The 18,076-nt window shown below is 43.0% G+C and overlaps 1 protein-coding gene and 1 long non-coding RNA gene across 6 annotated transcripts in view; one reads left to right on the top strand and one right to left on the bottom strand.

Annotated features, from left to right (window-relative positions):
- The window catches only part of LOC136441652 (GTPase-activating Rap/Ran-GAP domain-like protein 3), a 213,355-nt gene that overhangs the window by 112,038 nt on the left and 83,241 nt on the right, over nt 1-18,076 (bottom strand). The window lies entirely within an intron of this gene.
- On the top strand, nt 12,937-13,980 carry LOC136442493 (uncharacterized). The gene is made up of 2 exons (XR_010757013.1): nt 12,937-13,342; nt 13,376-13,980. It is a non-coding gene; the product is annotated as an uncharacterized lncRNA (long non-coding RNA).

Below are 18,076 nucleotides of genomic sequence, written 5' to 3'. Positions count from 1 at the left end.
GTCAGTGTCTGATCTAGTAACAATGTAATAGTTCATAATATTCGCCAGATGCTACAACCATTTTTAAAAGCAAAATCGTAACTGTTGATGAATGGGAAGTATCAGGATTGTTACACATGTGGAGGGAAAGATTTATCACTTCGTAACACAACATTGAGTGATTGAGATGGGAATTGAGGACTCGTATGGAAACTTCATTTATTTCAACCAGCGCTAGCCTATGGGAAACTTTGTAAAAGGATTTCTCGACGTAATTATCAAATGATAGGGTCCATGGGGCCAAGAGAACCACCCAATACGTCTTAATGATAAAACAAACATCTAATATCAGAGCTGATTCCATTGACTTTGGCGGTCCTTGCAATCCATACTTGAGTTATCCATCATTGTAATCATATTTTTCTTTCTCAAGCCTCATTTATTTCTAAAAAGATGTGAAAGAACAAAAATGAATAATGCACTATTCAGTATACCTGACTTTGTGTGTTTAGTTTTGTTCATTCCTCCTAGATTTCATAATTTTTCAGCAAACTTTTTTAACCGCAAGTTGGCATCAGTTTTAGGTTCCCCAAGGATGTCATCCATATAATCAAATCAACATGGCCTTACTTAGATGTCTAACTTAGATGTCTAACTTGGATGTCTAAAGAAGAGTGATGGATGTCACTCGAAGCGTCCAGAAATAAATCTCCGAATTCTTATCCAGTTGTAGAGTTTGAATTCTCTTTATATATTTAGATGTCTAACCTTCATCAACATATAAACCCACTGTTTGAGGCTGCATTTCAGATTGGGCCATACAGCTGGTTGATGAGCAAGCTTCGCCAATGAAAGTTAAATTTAGACAACCTGGTAATATGAAAGATAATACAAAAGTTGACAAAATGTATCCATTTGATAGAGGAGTGTTTTTATTGTGTATATACACGTAAAAGAACCCAACACACTTTTAAAGGAATGTGGGGTTAGTCCGGCGTACTTGGGTGAAAATCGGCGAGCCATGGCGACGCCGCATTGCATAACAAGTTATCGAAAGAAGCGTTATGCTTCACCTCATACTGAGGACGAGCACCCTGTTACGACACGAAGAAGGTACTATATTTAGCAGCATGCACTATGCTAAAACCAAGAGCTTTCGCTATGTATACCAGAATAGACCACAGCACTTAGAAACCCGGCCTGAGGCGTTACATGTCAGACTGGACGGACGTGCGATTAAAGTAGTATTGTTGAGTACGGATTGATCCATGAAAGCTACTACAACTGTCCTTGGGATTATAAATATCTGGCAGAAATGTCAGGATTCCGAGGACGCGCTTTTCTCTACCACGTACAAAGCCTTTCAACCCTTTTAGGTAGCGGAAGTTTGGCCCACCTCTGATCTTTTATCTCCAAACAATACGGTATAATGGAGGCAATTAGATGTGGAACAAGCGGCACCTGATCCCGGGCTCGGTACGTTGATGTAACCCTCGGAAGAAGTTAAGGTTGCCTGAACTGGCGCGTGTTCTTATGTTGCTATTCTACAAGCAGACGGCGAGAGGAGAGGTGCATACAGTAACTATTCTTCATCTTTTTTTTCGCCTTTTGCTTGTAACTTGCAGAGATTCACACCTAGGTGTATGATGTCTGTTTTGTCACTAAGAGACACGAATGAAGAGAGTTCCGTAACCCAAGCTTTTGAAAACATCCCATTATTCAAATCCATTTTTTCAAGAAAATGAAAATCAGTTGTACCCATACAGCTCATCTACAAAATCATCTACGGGAGTCCACCCCCAACAACTCCAGAGTTCATGTGATAGGTGAGACGTCAGTTGATGCACTAATAAGTCCTAGTGCTAAGTATAGAAGACAACACGGGGTATTCCGTATCACCCGAGGTACGAGCCCGATCGCGGGTAGGATCACACGGTCCGTAACACCCGTATCGAACGTTTTTGCGGCCCAGGTATGACTTAATTGTGCGTACAGGCCTCTACCATAGAACCGAATTATTTAAACAAGTTACCACGAAGTGCCCCTACTTTTATACACTCACGGATGAACAAAAAGCTACCTTTCTCTTGAAATCACAGAACCCACAAATTCTAGAAAAAGTGGGACTTTTCGTCTTCCACTGCTTCCGAAAAAGAAGTCAAACCCAGCTAGTTTAGATATAGCCAACAATTGTATTTAGTACCAGTAGCCTATTGTTACAACAAAGTCAGACACAGTTTACTGACGCATGTATGTTTTTCCCTATGTTTTTACCATGTATTTGCAATTAGCCCACGGGCATGAACTTGCAATAAACTTCTCAATATAACTAGCACGTCCAGGACAAACGATACAGAAACCGAAGGTTCTGCTGCGGTACCAAAGAAATCCACCAAAATGATCTTGACCTTCGTCTTACCAACACCCACTCGCATATAACATGTCATCACAATCCATCCAGAGATCAGTGAGATATTGCTGATCACAAATATGCCGACCACACGAACAGGCAGACATACATAAAAACACACACACACTCAAAACAATACCTCCCTTTTCATGCCACAGTTATCATGGTTACAAACACACGATTAGGCTCCATCTAGTGATTAACATCCTAACTGCAGCAATGCCTACGTAGAAACCCACCAGCAATGACCACGAGCATGCATATGGTTCGACGGCGCTCTCACAATATCATTTGTTACATCAGATACATACAGTTCAGAGGAAGAGGTAGAGAGACAACAGGTTATGAAACAAGTACGTGTTGACTAGATAGTCTCGTGCTGCGTCTTCATCCAGCGTTCGGAGGATGTCAGGTGCATTAAATTTTCGAAGAGGGACAAAGCTCACAGCGCCCTCTAGCGATATGCGCTGAACGTCCCGGAGAAAATGGTCGTCTTACTTATGCCACGCTTTCTGGCAGCCATTCCGCTGGTCAGGCCTGTAGAGGCTTGGTGGTCAACGCGTCTAAGTCAGGACGTTGGGAATAACTGAATCATGTTCAATTATGCATTAACATAATACATACTAACATGGACCAATTGTTGCCAGACTGTCTGTTACCATAGTGTTGGATGGTGTGGTGAGTGGTTTCCATAGATGCAGAGAATCCTGAGCTCCTATTGATAGTTCTGGGAACGGGTATGGATCTCTCGACTAAGAAGTGTACGGCCACAAGCAACCAACCCCTCACAGCGCGATACTGTGTAACACATGCTGGAGAAAATAAAATGTAGCTATTTAAAGTACCGTGCATCAAGTCATGTCCTCGTGGCATCATCATCATCATCTTCGATACTGCTTAGCCCACTATGAAGTGGATTATTAGCAGCATTATTCTGTTTGTTTTATTTGCTTTAGCACAGATATAAGAAATGAAGCTGTAGTGAGTTTTTCTTTCTTTCTGTTACCGCTATAGTAAGGTGAGCCATATCTAATGAATAATCTTAAGGAAAAAACATTATTACACAAGTTTTCTATCATATTTCTTTTTTGTTGATAGCATTAGCTACAAAACTATTATCCCCAGAGCATCTCAGTCGCAGAGCTGTTGCATCCAGTCGAAACATACCCAATGACGTAGATCGTGTGTTGGCGCTACGCTCTCAACCTACCCGCTAGCTGGCGTTAACAGCACGACTATGTAAATGAGCATTTTCCTGATGGTCCCAACCGAAAACACGCTCATCCATCGCACAAAAGGCAACAAAGTAGCCGTCAACCCAAACAGACGCGGAGTCATTTAAACTCCATTCCATCTATGCCTGTATGGCTACGTAGCCCTGGGCAATACCGGTATGATAACGACGTCTTCTAAATATCTCCATAAATCCCCAGCGTTATGGGACTGACCGATCCTTGGGCCCAAACATCTTACAGCTAATGGATCACCGCTGGCCGCTTTAATGGAGAAAGAATGTCCCGCCCGTGGCCAGGGATCTACTGCACACATTTCCCGGTAATAACGTACTCGCCGGGATGCTGGCGTGTCGCCATACACCACACAGCGGGGCCATCATCTCCTCGCTACGGGAAACCGGCTCGTGACATGATTGAAGAGTGTACCTACACCTGGTAGTACCTTCTCGAGAAGCAGATGAACAGCATCTACTCTAGGGAAGGAAACGTTGTCTATATATGCGCGACTTAAGTGTACGTACACCTGGTAGTACCTTCTCGAGAATCAGATGAACAGAAACTCTAGGGAAGGAAAAGTTGTCCATATATGCACGACTTAGGGATTATCTTTGATGGTTCCAAGTGCCATTCACACACTGGGGAATTAAATTTACTTTAAAGCTTTATTTTAAGTCTGATACCTATGTTTTGTACGTTGTGCAAAGTTTAAATCGTTTCAGTGACAAGAAAACCTACATTGCCATTTTCCCAAAGTAATGTGTGTAGGTTTTAGTTTATATGAGTATTGTATGTGTCCAGGGACATCAGAAAAACAGGCCACATGGTAAAGTAATTTTAATGAAATTTAAAAAAAAAATCCATCCTTATATCTTTTGTAGTGAGGTATCGATTGACCTGTCGCAATTTGCATGCATGTATGGCCGTTTTAATCATTGTATACATTAGACTGTCTATAAACTGCAATATCGTACAGCCATTTGACCACTTTTAATCTTGCAAGCTATGAGGTAGTTTCATATGCAAATTACAGTATGGTATGTCGTTGTGAATCTTGTTAGCCTTTGTGAATTCATGGCACTTACACTATGAAATTTGATTAAATGCATCTTCAATCATTAAAAAATTATTCATACATCGATTCATTTGACGTAGATTTGAGGCGACTTAGTTTTTTCCGGTCTCAGTTGCAGATTTTACCTGACTTGAGACTCCTTAGCTAATCTTAAAGGAGCTCCTAAACTCCAGAAGGCGGTGTAATTTTCCACTAGATTATGTATCAATGAATACATAATCAGCCGACTTTTCAAAGAATTCTGCTTGCGGTGAATTACACAAGGTGTGTTTTTCAAAACAATATGATACTCGCTAAACCCGCGCAGACCCTACCAATGTATTCCCTATGTGTAAACATACATCTTTAACCCTGAATATTTTTGGCATAAATGAGGGTGGTTAAGCACAATAAGAAGGCCAATTTTTGATAAGAAATAAAAGAACAAAAAGCAAGACGAGTTGACATTCTTTTTGTAATCTAACTTTTGTCAGGCCTTGTCCGGCACATTATAATAAGCCATAGGCTGAGGTTGTTTAATTTGATTAATCAGAAAATAGAGGGTCTCCTGGGGAATTTGGTAGAATACTGAATGCTTTTTGATGCGCACGTAACTAGTGGGTACTTTATCGTATACTGTAAAAAGTATTAATTTTTACATCCTAAAATTATCATCTATTGGAATATAACTCCCCCCTCTGGACTTTTGGACTCCTTTAACGTCTCGTACCCAAAATGGTACCCTTTGAATTAACAGACTACATGAATCAATGTAACAAGGCTTCCTCTAATCACGGCAGCCAAAATCTTATCTTGGTGCAAATATAAAATACAGATTGAATTAGGTTACAACAGATGGGGGTCGTGTGATTCGTTATCGCAAATGGTCTCCTTCCGCGCTCCCAGCAGGGCATCTCTCTCCAGAATGCGCTGCGACACATCAGTCACAACGCCAGTGGGACACCCTATGTGTGTTTGCTAAAGTGCGACTTCACGACCCAAAGACCTCGTCATGAAGAACAAACGTTACCGTTGTAGAGAGGAGTAGTTCTTGCCTCGTTAGGCCATATAGGGAGATGTACGCATGGGTTTACAGCAGAGACGTGATCACACGGTTCAACAGATACAGCAGGTAGACCTTAATGAAGGGGTGTTACCACTTCTTGGAAAGAGACTGAAGAGTCAAACATGGCAAACCAGAGCAGACCAAAATATACAAACTATAGGGATGAGGTCTACTTTTCAAATACTTGTATATTTTGGGCACAAGTTACTTGTATTTTAGGTGTCTCTAAGCCAAGAAATAATTGTATTATATAGTGAACTGGCGCATGGTTATGTCCCTTGAGCAGAAAACTATTCGCTTATACATCATGGCAAAAACCACCGTAGTAGCTTAAAACGTTGAGAATTCTGTAAACCAATCCCCAGACAATTTCGTTCAATCCACAGCACGACATGACCCTACAAACCTTCGATCTAATAAGCCGTGAAATCTCATCACTATTGACGTGTTAAATCATGTGATATCAGATTTTTCAGGAAAATCTGGAAACCAATTTCAGTGACATCCACAACATGAGATTGCTTCTGAAAAGCCCATTTTTGTATGTATTGAGGTAGGTGCTATCTATATATATGGCCTCCGTCGGTCAGTATTGACCATAGTAAAATCCTAATTCACAACAGCCCTACAGCATCGACTATGGCTAAACAGCCCTATACGAGAATGGCAGAGAATGACTGCCACAAAAAAATCACATCTGTAAGCTGACTCGGTTATGTTGCTCTTTTCAACTTCAACTTCAACTTAGACTACCCCCAGATAACCCCGCTAGGGGCAAAGTAGGGGGGGAGGAGGTCCCAGGCTAAGGCGGGCAGGCCTCCAGCCTGGCGCGGAAAGACTCAACGGTGGGAGCCGTATGGCATCATTTCCGTGTCAAAATTACGTACGTAAAAAACGTCACGTTTTGGCGTTTATACGTGACGTATTGGGGGTCAATACGTCACGTATGAAAGGCCTACGTCACGTATGCCGGAACGTACGGATACGTGACATACATATGGTTTTGCAATTTCCGTGTCAAAATTACCTACATAAAAAAACGTACGATTTCTCGTCCAAACGTCACGTATAACAGGTCATACGTCACATAAGGCATATACGTCACGTACTAAACGTGACATACATATGTCGTGGCATTTTAGATCAAAATATCGTATCTACGTAGACGTCACGTTTTGTGGTTATACGTTACGCACATAAATGGGTTATGTTAACGTACCACGTTAACGTAACGTATGTAGGCCCTTCAAGTTATTATAACAAACAACGTTAACATAACGTAGTCGTAGTTATCATAACGCATTACGTTAACGTAACATAGTCATTTACGTTATCATAACGCAGAGCGCTAACGTAACGTACACTAGAGTGAACCTTTATAATAGGCGTGTTCTGTTTACGTCATTGGTTTATGTTGTGTATAACGTCTACGATAGACGCGTTCTGGTGACGTCATCAGTTTATGTTATGTACAACGTGTATGATAGACTTGTTCTTGTGACGTCATCAGTCTATGTTTTGTAAAAGCCGCAGCACACAATGTATTAGTGTGGGTACAAAGTAGTACGGACACAATTTTTGATGCCTGGCTAGAATATCCTATGTGAGCATTAGCCAGATTTAAACTGTGCCGTGGGATATACTGTCTGAATTGATGAATTGAATTGTGAACCATTCTGTTCGTGTATATTCGAAAGTGCGTCATACTACGCGTCAACCCGTTCATTGAGTGAACTCAACAGATAGGCGATGCTCTTGTCGACTCTCCGCATCAAATCGTCGTCCAAATGCCCGAAGGTCGCGTACAGTCTTCCTATCCTCTGCCTCGTATTCGCTCAGACTTGACCACAAGCCCTTTGCGAAATCCTTCGAGCGGCTCTTGAAATGTAAATCCTCCAGGCAACGGGGAACTTTCTCGTCCCGGCTCAGAGAATCGTAGTGGACCTCGGAGCGTGCACGTCCGACCGGACCCGACACTTGCCAACGCCATGAGGTCCCTTGTGTCCCTTCACGGGTAGAGAACAAGCACGACTGTGAGTACTTGGAACCTGCCATGATCCTGCTCAGGATCCGTATGTCGGGGGCGGAGCTTGACCACGGAGACGCCAGACTACGCGTCAACCCTTCCATGGTGATCAGCCATTGGTTGGAAATCAAGGTGGTCGTGAGCTCGCTGCTTGTGTGGATTACCGCCCAGCGGGCCGGCTGACAGTTTACAGTTCACCATACTTTCTGTAAAGACGCATTGCATTATCAGAATATGAATTTACATGAATGTTATAGCCGACTTGATGGATAAAATATGGGGAAGTATAGTAGAGCATTTGTCATCGATTGTGTAACTATTGTGACATTCGTCCCATTCTCATCCATTTGAAACCTGAAATAGTTGTCTGGCCTTGTTTGGATCTGAAATGTTTAGATTTATGTGGGTTAGGATATGTAGGGATCACTATGTACTTCTGTGGAATACTGCCATACGGAAATAATGTTTTGGTCTGTCTATTACAATGTAAAAGCAGTGATGGGCGATGGTTTTAATCCCATACATGACCGCAGCTGCGAGTACCCGCGAGAACTAACAGACACAATATCTGCCCGTACACATCGATTGTACTCGAAGATTCCCTCTCATGAACTTTCCAAGCCCCTTTGTGTCGATTTTGTAGACACTCTGGCAGATCACACAACAAGGTGGTCTTTATACAACCATCAGAGAATCACACCTTTTTGTCTCCAATTGGCTTATCACACTGTGGAATACTGCCATACGGAAATAATGTTTTGGTCTGTCTATTACAATGTAAAAGCAGTGATGGGCGATGGTTTTAATCCCATATATGAGAACTAACAGACACAATATCTGCCCGTACACATCGATTGTACTCGAAGATTCCCTCTCATGAACTTTCCAAGCCCCTTTGTGTCGATTTTGTAGACACTCTGGCAGATCACACAACAGGGTGGTCTTTATACAACCATCAGAGAATCACACCTTTTTGTCTCCAATTGGCTTATCACAATACAAACTAATGCACCTGGTAGGGAGAGCGCCAAAAAAAACCCGGGACATTTGATATAAAGGTCACTATCTTCTACTCTCCAAGCAGAGGTTAGTGGGGCAGATCGTCACCGTTTTATCATATGCCCCGTGGTTTTAGTTTGGATGGGGCTAGCGGACAAAAAACGGGGCATATATTATGATAAAACGGTGACGAGCTACCCACAAACCTCTGCTTGGAGAGTAGTAAGGGACAATTAGAGAAGCCCGCGGCCGTCGCTCAGAAAAAAAAATCTTTCATTGCCTCCATTGCAGACTCCGTCCGGCCAAGGAGGTTGGTGAGGTTGTTTACTTTCAAGTTAAAGCTTTACTATTACATTTTTTTGTTATTGCTGGCCTTCTCCGTCTTCCCGGACAGCAATAAGAAGAAGAAAAATGTAATGGTAAAGCAAGGAGGTTTAAATAGGAAAACAGCCGTAAGAGTCTGCAATTGAGGCTAGATCTTTCAACCAATATCGATCTTCTTGGAGCTCTTCACATCTGCTTTGAAGCCCAAGCATCTGCTTGGATCACAAATATCTGATGGATCCCAAACATCTGCTTGGAGCCACTACCATGTGCTTTTCTAGATAATTTTCCATTGCTCCCAAGCAGATCTATAGGTCCCAATATCTGCTTTGAGTCTCAACATCTGCTTTAAGCCTCTATTATCTGGTCGGAGCTCCAAAGACCCAATGGAGCAGAACGAGAAAGGCACAAGCCTCACTCAGAGTGCCAGCCCTTTTTAGCTTTCCACGTCCGCTCGCCACGACCCGCTACCTGGCTGAAAAAAAGAGCTGACACTCAGCAAGCACTCAGGCTAGAAAGGCATATCTATATATAGAAAGCACATGTTAGTGGCTCCAAGTATATGTTTGAGCTCCAAGCAGACCCTATCTCCATAGCCGACCTCCTTCATAAATGAATGAATGAAGACCTTTATTGCACATTTCTGCCACACTTGGCTAAGTACAGGTCACAACAAAATATAATACAAGTACAGTTAGCGGATGCAAAAGAATATGACTATCATTAAATAAATTCTACTTCTCCTCGCTTTTCGGGTATAGTGGATATAAAAGAACAGACGTGTTTTTCAATGGGAGGTTTGTCTAGTCGCATTAGAAATATGAATTTTTGAACAGTACTTGAATGTGTGAAGTAGGGAAATAGGTTTTCTACAAGTTTATACAGTTCATTTCTTTCTTTGGTATATAATACACATTCTACCACAAAATGACATTCGTCTTCTACTCTATTCAAAGTACAATGTTTACATAATCGTTGTTCTAGAGGAGTGCGGGTATGTCTTCCCGTTTCAATATGTAGTTTGTGGCAGCTGATTCTTAGTCTTGTGACTGCATTCCTGACCCTCATATTTGAATTACTTAGATATTTTTCTTCATTATAAGTAGTTTTGAATAATCTATATGATCTTAACTTATTTTTGGAAGCCCCACCTTTGTTGTCGTTATGTATTTCTTTCAGAAACGTTTGGAAGTAAATGTCTCTTATCCGTTGGCCAATGGAACTAACAATTTGTAACGTATTTGAATTATATGAAATTGGTTGGTGCCATAAGAAAGCAAACCCGCTCTCCTCTAAAGACTTACGTATTCCTGTCGCCCAACATTTCACACCAGATTTGTCTAGATCTAACTGACAGCAGAAAGCATCTGCTTGAAAACTGTCGGCTGACACATTTTGGCGAAGTCTAAGGAAATATTTGACGGCATTTAGCGAAGCATCCACTTGTATTGGGTATCTTCCTAATTCCGCCCTTGCAGCTAGGCTGCAAGCAGACCTAGGTACACGTAATGATTGTTTGCAGAATTTTAAATGAACTGATTCAATTGGACAGGAATTTGAACTTTTGAATGAACCCCATATTTCAGAGCCATACAGCTGACTCTATTTGGCCAATTTCTACTATTTTCCCAGCGACCCGCAGAGACTGATAGAGAAACTTTTATTGTGAGAACATTTACAAGGCTCAACCATAAAACCTCCTTGGCTCAACCAAGGCGCGAACCTCCCACTGGGACGTGCGCGGGTTTGTGCCAGAAATCGGTCATAAAAAGATTAGCAACCCGGACATTCGTACGGCTGTTAACATTACCACGCGCGAGGAGGGGAGGCGACAATACAAAAGGTCACTATTGAATAGAAATATTCCGCCCTGTCTGAGTTATCGCACATCTTATAATTAGGTTGCAAAACATACTTCTTCTTCCAGTTTGATACGGTCTTCGCAACATATAGATCTGCTTGGAGATTATGGCACATCTATGATCTAGAAAAGAACATATTCCAAGCAGATGTTTGGGCTCCAAGCAGATGTTTGGGCTCCAAGCAGATGTTTGGGATCCAAGCAGATAGTTGGGATCAAAGCAGATGTTTGGGATCCAAGCAGATGCAGAGAGCTCCAAGGAGATCGATATTGGGTGAAAGATTTAGCCTCCATTGAAGACTCCTTCCGGCTATTTTCTTTTTCAAGTTTTACTATTAAATTTTTCTTGTTGCTGTCCGGGATTAGGACGAGAAAAACACAGCCACAGCCCCCCCCCCCCCCCCCCCCCCCCCCCCGCTGAACGTCGTGCGACTGGGTCCGAGGCGGTCGCACGACATTTCGAGGATTTCCCGTTTATTGCCGTCGTACGATTGTTTTGATCGTCTTTAGACGGCCAAAAAATACCGTCGCCGGCGATGTCGCCCACGACGATGATCGCACGACTCTAAAATGTCGTAGGTGTAAAGAGGGCTGGCACTCTGAGTGAGGCTTGTGCCTTTCTCGTTCTGCTCCATTGGGTGTTTGGAGCTCCGACCAGATAATAGAGGCTTAAAGCAGATGTTGGGACTCAAAGCAGATATTAGGACCTATAGATCTGCTTGGGAGCAATGGAAAATTATCTAGAAAAGCACATGGTAGTGGCTCCAAGCAGATGTTTGGGATCCATCAGATATTTGTGATCCAAGCAGATGCTTGGGCTTCAAAGCAGATGTGAAGAGCTCCTAGAAGATCGATATTGGTTGAAAGATCTAGCCTCCATTTCAGACTCTTACGGCTGTTTTCTTTGTTAAGTTAAAGCTTTACCATTACATTTTTCTTCTTCTTATTGCTGTCCGGAAAGACGGAGAAGGCCAGCAATAACAAAAAAATGTAATAGTAAAGCTTTAACTTGAAAGTAAACAACCTCACCAACCTCCTTGGCCGGACGGAGTCTGCAATGGAGGCAATGAAAGATTTTTTTTTCTGAGCGACGGCCGCGGGCTTCTCTAATTGTCCCTTACTACTCTCCAAGCAGAGGTTTGTGGGTAGCTCGTCACCGTTTTATCATAATATATGCCCCGTTTTTTGTCCGCTAGTCCCATCCAAACTAAAATTACGGGGCATATGATAAAACGGTGACGATCTGCCCCACTAACCTCTGCTTGGAGAGTAGAAGATAGTGACCTTTATATCAAATGTCCCTGGGTTTTTTTTGCCGCGCTCCCTATCCCTCCATATCCTAACCCACATAAATCTAAACATTTCAGATCCAAACAAGGCCAGGCAACAATTTCAGGTTTCAAATGGATGAGAATGGGACGAATGTCACAATAGTTACACAATCGATGACAAATGCTCTACTATACTTCCCCATATTTTATCCATCAAGTCGGCTATAACATTCATGTAAATTCATATTCTGATAATGCAATGCGTCTTTACAGAAAGTATGGTGAACTGTAAACTGTCAGCCGGCCCGCTGGGCGGTAATCCACACAAGCAGCGAGCTCACGACCACCTTGATTTCCAACCAATGGCTGATCACCATGGAAGGGTTGACGCGTAGTCTGGCGTCTCCGTGGTCAAGCTCCGCCCCCGACATACGGGTCCTGAGCACGTGTCCCCCCCAGACCCGTCTGCATCTCCGCTCAGACCACTTCCGCCGACAGTCACTCGGCGATCACAGGGCGCGTACCGGCCACAGCTGTCCGTTCTCTCTAAAATTTCAAGTTTTTCCAGCTCGTGTTCGTCTTCGTCAAGGTCACCGCTTCCGGCATCGCGCTAGGATCATGGCAGGTTCCAAGTACTCACAGTCGTGCTTGTACTCTACCCGTGAAGGGACACAAGGGACCTCATGGCGTTGGCAAGTGTCGGGTCCGGTCGGACGTGCACGCTCCGAGGTCCACTACGATTCTCTGCGCCGGGACTAGAAAGTTCCCCGTTCCCTGGAGGATTTACATTTCAAGAGCCGCTCGAAGGATTTCGCAAAGGGCTTGTGGTCAAGTCTGAGCGAATACGAGGCAGAGGATAGGAATACTGTACGCGACCTTCGGGAATTTGGACGACGATTTGATGCGGACAGTCGACAAGAGCATCGCCTATCTGTTGAGTTCACTCAATGAACGGGTTGACGCGTAGTATGGCGCACTTTCGAATATACACGAACAGAATGGTTCACAATTCAATTAATCAATTCAGACAGTATATCCCACGGCACAGTTTAAATCTGGCTAATGCTCACATAGGATATTCTAGCCAGGCATCAAAAATTGTGTCCGTACTACCAAGGAGGTTAAATTTAACCTCCTTGGTACTACCAAGGAGGTTTTATATAGAAAACCTCCTTGGTACTACTTTGTACCCACACTAATACACTGTGTGCTGCGGCTTTTACAAAACATAGACTGATGACGTCACAAGAACAAGTCTATCATACACGTTGTACATAACATAAACTGATGACGTCACCAGAACGCGTCTATCGTAGACGTTATACACAACATAAACCAATGACGTAAACAGAACACGCCTATTATAAAGGTTCACTCTAGTGTACGTTACGTTAGCGCTCTGCGTTATGATAACGTAAATGACTATGTTACGTTAACGTAATGCGTTATGATAACTACGACTACGTTATATGTTAACGTTGTTTGTTATAATAACTTGAAGGGCCTACATGCGTTACGTTAACGTTAACGTTACGTTAACATAACCCATTTATGTGCGTAACGTATAACCACAAAACGTGACGTCTACGTAGATACGATATTTTGATCTAAAAATGCCACGACATATGTATGTCACGTTTAGTACGTGACGTATATGCCTTATGTGACGTATGACCTGTTATACGTGACGTTTGGACGAGAAATCGTACGTTTTTTTATGTAGGTAATTTTGACACGGAAATTGCAAAACCATATGTATGTCACGTATCCGTACGTTCCGGCATACGTGACGTAGGCCTTTCATACGTGACGTATTGACCCCCAATACGTCACGTATAAACGCCAAAACGTGACGTTTTTTACGTACGTAATTTTGACACGGAAATGATGCCATAGGAGCCGTAACAACCGCGCCAGGCAGGGCGTTCCACTCGGGTATGGTGCGGGGGAAGTATGAATATTTGTAGAGTCTGTTCGGGCGTAAAGTGGTTGAAATTTGAGCGTGTGGCTTCCCCGGGTGCGCCCCTGGGCTGGTTTCAGTAGACTATCTGTATTAATATTGATATGGTTATTAACTAGCTTATAGAAAAAGGTGAGGCGGGCGTTCCTCCTCCTTTCAGAGAGAAGGGTCCACTGCAGGTCATTGAGCATTTGTGTCACGCTGCTAGTCTGCCGGTAGTCATTCAGAGTCACTCGGGCGGCCCTGCGCTGGACGGCCTCCACCGCCTGCATCCCTTTGGTGGTGTACGGGTCCCAGACGGTGGCACTATATTCCAAGTGGGGCCGCACCAGCGCTTTGTAACAAGTGGCCTTGACCCTAGATGGACAATGGGTCAAATTGCGCCGAATGACCCCTAGTACCCTGCCGGCTTTGCTAGTGGCGTAGTTGATATTTTCTGCGGATCCGCTATTTATACACCAGGACATAAGCAATACAAGCATAACAACTGGTACCCTCTTAAGCCAAACAGGAAACATACATGACAGGTCTGCATTGCAAGATTCATGCTATTCTATTCTAGAGCGTTCAACAGCGCTTTAAAAACCGTAATGTTGGGAGGGTCGAAATATCCCTACCTAGAGAATACATTAATCTTAAAGATCGCAGTATTCATGACAATTTAACCACTATCATTATAGTCAGAAAGAGCATATAGCTTTAGAGTCATTTTTTCGCGACAAATAGCAAGTGCTTAACGTAACAAAACGCTAGTAAAAGGAGTTCTAAAAAACTGAGTGGTAAAGTTTCAAATTGTCATTTACCCCCTTTCAGCAACAAACTCTCTCGTGACTTTGTAGTCACATATCAGGCTTTAAGTAAGGTCCATAGAGTATTCATGCGTTTTCCATAATCCATCGATTCATCTTAGTCGTATTCTGCCTTAGAGGTAAGCATGGTGGAGTATCCAGAAGACTAAAGAGGGATTTGCGGTTCTACATTATGGTAAGCGCACATCCGTTTGGGGAGATCTAAGGGTGATCAAACCGGTACCGCGGTATGCGTTATAGGTCTGGGGACTGAATGTAAAATCCTTCTAGACAGATATACATCCTTATACACACACACCCCCACCACATTCCGCTAGGGTGGCGACCTCGCTGCAACCGCGCTGCGACGGAGCGATTTGAAAGAGCGCTCAACAAATTCCATAGATAAAAATGAATCTTTTTACGCTCTGTGTATTTTGTTGTCTTTTTAGACATATCTTTGCCTTTTTCATGATATTCCAACCATGAAGTCAATGAAAGCACAAATCCGATTCAGATCGCAGTGAGAGCACAGCGCGATCGCAGTCTAGTGGAATGGGGGCATTGGTAAGCGGGAATATGCTGTAAAGGGCTGTATAACAGGTGAGACGCCATCTGCTATTTACGTGGCAATGTACACTTTACCAGAACACAATTTTCCTGTCTAACAGGCAGACTGCTTGTACTTTGTTATTCTCTGTCCTCAACATGTGTAGCTTTTACAACTGTTAACATGACAATTCAATATTTTATTTCTGACTTCCCACAAGCAGTAGTACATCATCGGATAACAATGAACAAACAAAAAAAGACTACAGTAAGATTACAGTAATCAAACTAATCTGGTGTATGTAACCGGCTTCTTCTCGATTCTTTGTAATGATGACATTGTAGGAGGATACTAAATTTAATTAGTTTAGCTATTTGGGTTGATCAAAACGAATGCGTACACGTAACTATATCTCAGCTAACGTAAGAGCATAGTAATGTATCTTAGTGGGAAAACTACACTTCGGTAAGTCCGGACACATGAGGTAGCTCAGATGTGCTCAGCGTGTCGCTTTGTCCCACGACGTGCTGAGATAGCGCCCTTTGAAATAAGGGACAGATAAAGCCCCGTGGCGTCCGGTAATGTATTTCTACATTGTACGGCACAGCTGAAGGAGTCCCTAACGTGTTGTGGTTGAAAAGGGACCAATCCTCAGTCGTGCTCAACGCTGTGGCAGCAGCCACTGCGTACAGGAGGGATTTAGTTGAGCGATGATTTCTCTTATCGAAGGCTGTAGGCGGTTATGGATGGGTCGCCCGAGAAGAACGTCTGTCAGAAGTGGATATAAAGTTTTATGTCGGCCCTGTATGAATAACTTCCTTAAGTAACGCATCCAGATACACAACTGAACGGGCGCTTCGTCTGTTTATAAAGCTCAGTATCGAATGTCGAGACGGAAGACGGGAATGTGAAGTTGCGACTTTGCAGTGATCTCAACGTGAAGAGACAAGTCTGCGCGCACGGCTGCGGTTGCAGAATCTACAGCGTCACGTATGACGTCAACACTCATAGATTCACGAGCACATGACTCTGTTGGCGCTTGAGTCCCACACACATACAAGTAAACGCGCCTTGCTTTGTAAGTCCCGACGGGATTGAGGTAATTATAACAAGTTAGAGTGGGAGTAGACAGGACACAAGCATTTCCTAACGACATGTCTAGTAACAGCCTGTCAGGTCTGACGTGGCCTCGCCAATCATGAAAGAAGAGGGGCACAAATCAAAGTGTTTGATCTCTTGATTAAAAGACGTCTGAATTGAACTACGCAATTAGTAGAACACATACTGGTCTGCTTAAGTCAATAGCACTGCAGGCACATGCATACAGCTAGCACGTCTTGACGGATGCTTTACAGAAAGCCATCTCATTACGTTTTGTGGGTTAATCCTGAAGCTGATGGTAATGACTAGCATTATACTGATTACATGCATTTTACATCCATTCCTATCATTTATCATTGATGTTTTAAAGCCTGTCGTGCGAGGTTTTCTAGGTCATCAACAAATCTAAAACATTTATATGTCTACTGGCGCTGGTTGACTTAAGCTTAGTATCATGCGAATACATTAATCAAACAACGAACTGCTTGGTGCATATATATATATTAAGTTTAGATAGGACACGTGTGGGACATAAATTAAGGACATCAAAAAAGTCCAAGTTCCTTCACGCACCAATGGTACATAGGGCGGCGCCCATCTCCCTTGGGCCACACAGCTTTGTGCAATCACTACAACATGGGGCTAGTCCACTGGTAGTGGTGTGTGCTTCAGTGCTAAGCAGAGAAAGCAGTATGTACCATTTTTAAAGTCTTTGGTGGTATGACTCAGCCGGGGATCGAACTCACGACCTACCACATGCAAGGCGAACAATCTAGGCCATTGCACCAGGGTAATTATGGACATACTTCACCTTCTATTTTGTACCGTCAAGACCTTTGCGTCAGAAACACAATCGGTTTTACTGTTTTCCATTCTTAAGCAATTCTATATCTATCGTTACGCTACTGGATGTGACACATTAGCAATTGAAGGAGAGGATTGAAGACAAACTAAAGATTAAGATTGTTGCAATCTTTTCAAAGATGTCAAAAGAAATACAACTCAACATAGCAAGTTTTACATGGATATTTCCCGGGGGTAATGCGACGCCAGAACTTTGATATCGCAACATCCATAGTTGTATTCAGATCCTATCCACCATCGGCGCCCAGGAAACGTAGATTTGATGTCAAAACCTGAAGTGCCAGTTGTTGTTAAGCTCCAACCTAACAAACTGTTGCGGGGTGGGAACAGCAAAAGTACAGCAATACCTAAGATGGATACGGACAAAGGATAGTTTAAACGATATTATCATTACGTCATGTTGCTTCTGCGGCAATCAATGCAACAATCACTGGCCCTGGGCTCCCCAATAGTAACGTAATGACCGTATCGTATTTTACATCGTGAAGGCCAACCCCTGGAGCATATTGGATTCGTGGTAAATAATCGTTTAACGTAATCAAGGATCAATCCAGTTGTTCATGATTGCCGCTTTATTGTCATAGATTTTAT

Source organism: Branchiostoma lanceolatum, chromosome 9 (assembly GCF_035083965.1).
Source record: "Branchiostoma lanceolatum isolate klBraLanc5 chromosome 9, klBraLanc5.hap2, whole genome shotgun sequence".
NCBI classification, from domain to species: domain Eukaryota; kingdom Metazoa; phylum Chordata; class Leptocardii; order Amphioxiformes; family Branchiostomatidae; genus Branchiostoma; species Branchiostoma lanceolatum.
This window is presented reverse-complemented; position numbering and strand designations above follow the sequence as displayed.